Source organism: Rhinoderma darwinii, chromosome 12, assembly GCF_050947455.1.
Source record: "Rhinoderma darwinii isolate aRhiDar2 chromosome 12, aRhiDar2.hap1, whole genome shotgun sequence".
Classification (NCBI taxonomy): Eukaryota; Metazoa; Chordata; class Amphibia; order Anura; family Rhinodermatidae; genus Rhinoderma; species Rhinoderma darwinii.
The window spans coordinates 82,031,378-82,037,693 of NC_134698.1; positions in this window are offsets into that span (position 1 = coordinate 82,031,378).

Below are 6,316 nucleotides of genomic sequence, written 5' to 3' on the forward strand. Positions count from 1 at the left end.
TTCCTTGATTTCTACTGTAATAATCGATCTAATCTTTGATACAAAGACTTTGTTTCAGTCTCACAAGTTTTCTAAGGTGACTAGAATGTTCTAGAACATTGGAAGACCTTCGAGGGTTGTAAAACGCAGAAGTAACGTATAAAGTTCATTGGGGTCCTGAGTTCCAGGATATGAATTAGCTGGTAATTTGGCTCGTACTGTTCATCCCAAAGATTCTCCCAGAATACATCCCATAATCCATCAGTCACCTTCATTCATTCCCCTGCTTTTAGGGTAATATTTCGGCTGCAGATGATTGTTATTTTCCTAACCTTTCTATGTATAATTATGACAGGATTTTTATTATTCTCCTCCGTACAGTTCGCTCTTTCATGTCTTTATTTTTGTAATACACATTTTCTCGGGTAGAACAATTTAAGGCTGCGTTATCCTAATTAAAGGAGGCAAACACGGGTCAGAAAAACATTTGTGTAGCACGGCGAAGAGGGAAGCGCAGGGCGGTCCGCAAGACACAATCACCGACTCCTTACTATTTTGCAAGGTTGTACAAATAAAATTTGCACGTTCCGAACTTAAATTACATCCTGCTGTGCGTCGCTGGGACAACGCTCATTTCTGTTCCTTTATAGACGCTTTTATAGGAATTTGTACAGTGCGTGGAGTTTAAATGGAGATGCGTGTGGAGTAAATGAGATAATTTGTGTGCACGCGGTCATAGAACATTTTACAGATGCTCAGCATTTACTCGCACTCAAATGTCATATAGGAATATCATAAACTTAATATTTCTGCTTAAGTCAAATATAACTTGTAGACTATAACTCTTAAAGTAGGCTCCATCTTACAAATACAAAGAACTAATTACTATATGACGGTGGGACCCAAGGAGGGTGCCCCCTGCCCATGTTATGCTCAAGTTCCCTATCATCGTGCCCTGAATATTATAACATATTTCCACTATTACTGTATAATAACCATAGGACCTCTATAGCTGGCTAAAACTCTGATACAATACGGGGCCTCAAGGATCCAGCAGAAGACCCCATTTGGTCTTTAGAACCAACACTTACCACTAGGGTCGATACATAGTTACATAGTTACATATAGTTACATAGTTACATAGTTACATATAGTTACATATAGTTACATATAGTTACATAGTTACATATAGTTACATAGTTACATATAGTTACATAGTTACATATAGTTACATATAGTTACATATATTTACATAGTTACATATAGTTACATAGTTACATATAGTTACATATATTTATATAGTTACATATAGTTACATATATTTACATAGTTACATATAGTTACATATAGTTACATAGTTACATATAGTTACATATATTTATATAGTTACATATAGTTACATATATTTACATAGTTACATATAGTTACATAGTTACATATAGTTACATAGTTACATATAGTTACATAGTTAGTACAGTTGAAAAAATACACATGTCCATCAAGTTCAACCAAGGGATGGGAAAAGGGAAGGGAAAAAATTATTTTATACATTGTGGAATAATTCACAAATAACATATTAAACCTTATTAATTCGATGTCCTGTATACAATGATAAAACAACAATCACGATGCAATTATAGGGGACATGTTCTGTATAGATGGAGGGCGGACCTCAGAAGAATTTCCTGCCCAAGGAACCCAAGTCTAAAGTTGCCCATGAACGTCAGTCAAACTCACTGATGTATTTGGGGGTAATACCGACTCTCCCTCCATGGCAGATGTCGGGGTAAAGAATGATTCGGCATGTTGGGTTTCAACATGCCCGATCCTTTTGTTCTCATGGAAGATCAGTTACCATCACCAAAGTTTTGCGGCTTATTCCCCTATCCCCATTGAGTACACATGCCCACTCGTGCGTGCGTGTATGGGGGTGTCGGGAGGAATATCCGTCAACCAAAAAAGCTTTTATCCGTCAGCTATCGGTGTATGGCCTCCTTTACATTGTGATAGGGTCTTTGTTGACCCAACCCTTTAACCGAATTGACTATTCCAAGCCAATGCTCCCCAATAATTCTACCAACTGAGCGCCCACTACTAACTTTACTAGTCTTGTGGTTCATCCACCATAATTTCTTGTACCTACTCGATATCCCCATTACTTGCATGAGTTTTGCTCACATTAGTGAATAGAATCCTATTCCCCGTTCTTTGTATCCTATACTGTAGCGGCTCACATTATCCCCTCTAATTAGAAAGTTACGCGTCCAGTATAAGAGTATTGTCATTTTCTTGGAATACAGAAAACTATAGCCCCCATTTTACTTACTCCATGTTGCTACCAGGAAAGTTAAAGCAGGGAGCTCTTCAGAAAACTAAGCCTCAGGCGTCATGCCCACGACCGTTTCTTGCGGCCGTATACTATCCGCAATTGCAAAAAATATAGAACAAATGCTATCCTATGGGCCAATGTACAAGCCTGTGGTTTTCCACGGTCCATGCTTTGCCCGGAGCCTGGACTGCAAAAAAAAAAGTACACGTCATTCAACGGTCCGCAATTGCGCTCTGGGCTCATTGAAATGAATGCACATCTTGTGTGCGCATGGTCCATGATTGCGGACGGCCCTCAGACGACACGCCGCTGCCCGTCAGTGTCGTAATCACAGACCGTGCACACAGCTACGGCCGTGTGCAGGGGACCTCAAGGTTTTCCTGACAACAGGACAGCAAATCTAACTATAGGGTGACACATGGCGTTGTGTTACAAAGGCCAGGGCAGCGCTGTACCGAAAAAGTGCCAAATAAGCCGCAGCCTTGGGAGAGGTGGGTACTCAGTGGTAGGACCTTCGATTATCAGTAAGTTATGGCACTGGCAGAGCCAAATTTTCTTCAAGGGTAAACCTATTCATTTAATGGGGTTGGGCAGAGTAGACATTTACAGAGTTTTTGCCGTAGTTCCATCAGCCTTCACCTAAATGGTCCTATATTTTTGCTTTCAGCCTCCGTGTGCACATTCGTCTGCAAGTTCCACGTGACCCAGCGTAGAATTTAGCACCATCTAGAAATAAACCGCTGCTTAACTAATAAACTCAGTAATCCCAGTTCATGATGATGAATAGTCAGTGCCATAAAACACATTTGTAGCCACATACAGTAGACCATTCCTGAAGAGTAAAGTCAGAGGTACAGACCCGAGATGTGGTACATTTGGTCTGGATTAGTCTATTACCGTTTTACTTCTGAAGTTCGGACTTTTAAAAAAAAAAAAAAAAAAAATTTCAGGCCGGGTCCCCTGTGACTGGAGTTCGGTGGTCTATTCCCAGCCCATAGCAGAGCTCTGGCCACATCACAACATCACCACATAATTTAGAACAATTCAGCAATATATGCAGCAGGCAATCTGATTTAATGAAGTGCATTGGAAAAGCTGTATGGGAAATTCTGTGCTGAAGTCATTTTAATTGCATGTCACGCAGCCCATACCCCGTATACTCCATCAAGAAAAACAGAAATGATTGTTTATGATTTGCAAAGTGGTCCCATTTAAAGGCCGATCAACCGACCCAAAGGAGTAGACGGAAAAAGAGGGAAAAAAAAGAAGATTAAGTAAAGTGCGAACAACAGAAAGATCTATATTTTACCCGGTAATTGGACAGGTTTTCAGTCTGATTCCCCTGAAATCGTATAAACCACATAACGTCTTAAAGCCAAATTGTCCAAGGACGTGAACCCTCAACCTTTCCTAATTGAATCCATTTTGACAGCAGATATTTTCCGCCTATATTAGCTTGTGTGTTTTATTATAACACTTCAGCATAGGGCACATAAAGTACAATAAAGATTGGGTCAAATATGGATAAGAATATTTAAATGTCAAAGATAATAATAGAAAATACATGAGAAAGAAAGGGATAGATAGATAGATAGATAGATAGATAGATATGAGATAGATAGACAGACAGACAGACAGACAGACAGACAGACAGACAGACAGACAGACAGACAGATAGATAGATAGATAGATAGATAGATAGATAGATAGATAGATAGATAGATATGAGATAGATATGAGATAGATAGATATGAGATAGATAGATATGAGATAGATAGATATGAGATAGATAGATAGATAGATATGAGATAGATAGATATGAGATAGATAGATATGAGATAGATAGACAGACAGACAGACAGACAGACAGACAGACAGACACACAGACAGACAGACAGACAGACAGACAGACAGACAGACAGACAGACAGACAGACAGACAGATAGATAGATAGATAGATAGATAGATAGATAGATAGATAGATAGATAGATAGATAGATAGATAGATAGATAGATAGATAGAGATAGATATGAGATAGATAGATAGATAGATAGATAGATAGATAGATAGATAGATAGATAGATAGATAGATAGATAGATAGATAGATAGATAGATAGATAGATAGATAGATAGATAGATAGATATGAGATAGATATGAGATAGATAGATATGAGATAGATAGATATGAGATAGATAGATATGAGATAGATAGATATGAGATAGATAGATATGAGATAGATAGATAGATAGATAGATAGATAGATAGATAGATAGATATGAGATAGATAGATATGAGATAGATAGATATGAGATAGATAGATATGCAGCCTCAGTCCAACGCTCTTCAACATCTACATCAATGAACTGGCCACAGCTCTGGAATCCTCCTCAGCACCAGGTCTCGCCCTCCATGACACCCAGGTGAAATTCCTGTTGTATGCAGATGACCTTCTGTTACTATCACCAACCGAGAAAGGTCTCCAAGACAACCTGCAAATCCTAGAAAAATTCAGCTCCACGTGGGCACTACCCATCAATGCCAAGAAAACCAACATCATGGTGTTCCAGAAGAGAAACTCAAAATCCCCCAGGCACCCGACCTTCACACTAAATAACGCCACAATCACAGCGACCGACAGGTACACTTACCTGGGCCTAGAAATCAACCAATCAGGAAGCTTTAAACAAGCCATAGAGATTCTGAAAGACAAGGCGTGCAAAACCTTCTATGCCATCAGACGAAAACTCTATCATCTCAAACCACCAGTGACGGTCTGGCTGAAAATCTTTGACTCCATCATCTCCCCAATCCTCCTGTATGCCAGTGAAGTCTGGGGTCCGGACACATACCCAGACTGGTCAAGGTGGGATTCCAGCCCAACAGAAATCTTCCACCTAGAATTCTGCAAACACCTTCTCCAAGTCCATCGGAGCACCTCAAATAGTGCCTGTCGGGCAGAACTGGGCAGATTCCCACTACACCTCACAATCCAGAAGAGGGCGCTATCATTCTGGGCCCATCTACACAGCAGCAGGCAAAGTTCCTATCACCATAAAGCCCTGTTACACCAAGGGGTCCCAGGTAAACCAGGCCCCGCAGAACATCTCACCCTCACCCGGCCTGAAGAAAATGTCACCCAGCGCGGCCTCACAAAAGCCGAAATCAAGAAGACAATAAACAAAGGCCAAGAGGAATATATCAGTGACTGGAGGAACGACATAAAGACATCCCAGAAACTGACAATATACCGGAGTCTACAGCGGGAATATAAACTGGCGCCATATCTGGAGAAACTGCCAAACCCCAGAGACAGACAGATCCTGAGCCGCTACAGACTGAGCGCCCACAACCTGCTCATCGAATCCGGGCGCCACAGACAGACCTACAAGCCCAGGGAGAGCCGACTGTGCCAACAGTGCGACCAGGAGGCCGTGGAGGATGAGGCCCACTTCCTGCTACACTGCTCCAAATACTCAGCAGTAAGGGACACTCACTTCAGGAGACTCTCTGATCTCTTACCGGACTTCAGCTCCATGGAAGAGGAAGAGAAACTCTACATCCTGCTGGGTGAAGAGGAAACCACAGTGGGCACAGCGGCACAATATGTCACTGCATGCCATGGACTGAGAGAGACATGATATGCCATGGACTTGTATAACCCCGACCCTAGATGTGTCCCTATCCCCAAGCCCTCAGTCCCTATCCCTCATTCCCTTACTTCTTACTTGCTTTGGCAATGCTAATATGTATTTGGTCCTGCCAATAAAGCTTCTTTGAATTGAATTGAATTGATATGAGATAGATAGATATGAGATAGATAGATAGATAGATAGATAGATAGATAGATAGATAGATAGATAGATAGATAGATAGATAGATAGATATGAGATAGATAGATAGATAGATAGATAGATAGATAGATAGATAGATAGATAGATAGATAGATATGAGATAGATAGATAGATATGAGATAGATAGATAGATAGATAGATAGATAGATAGATA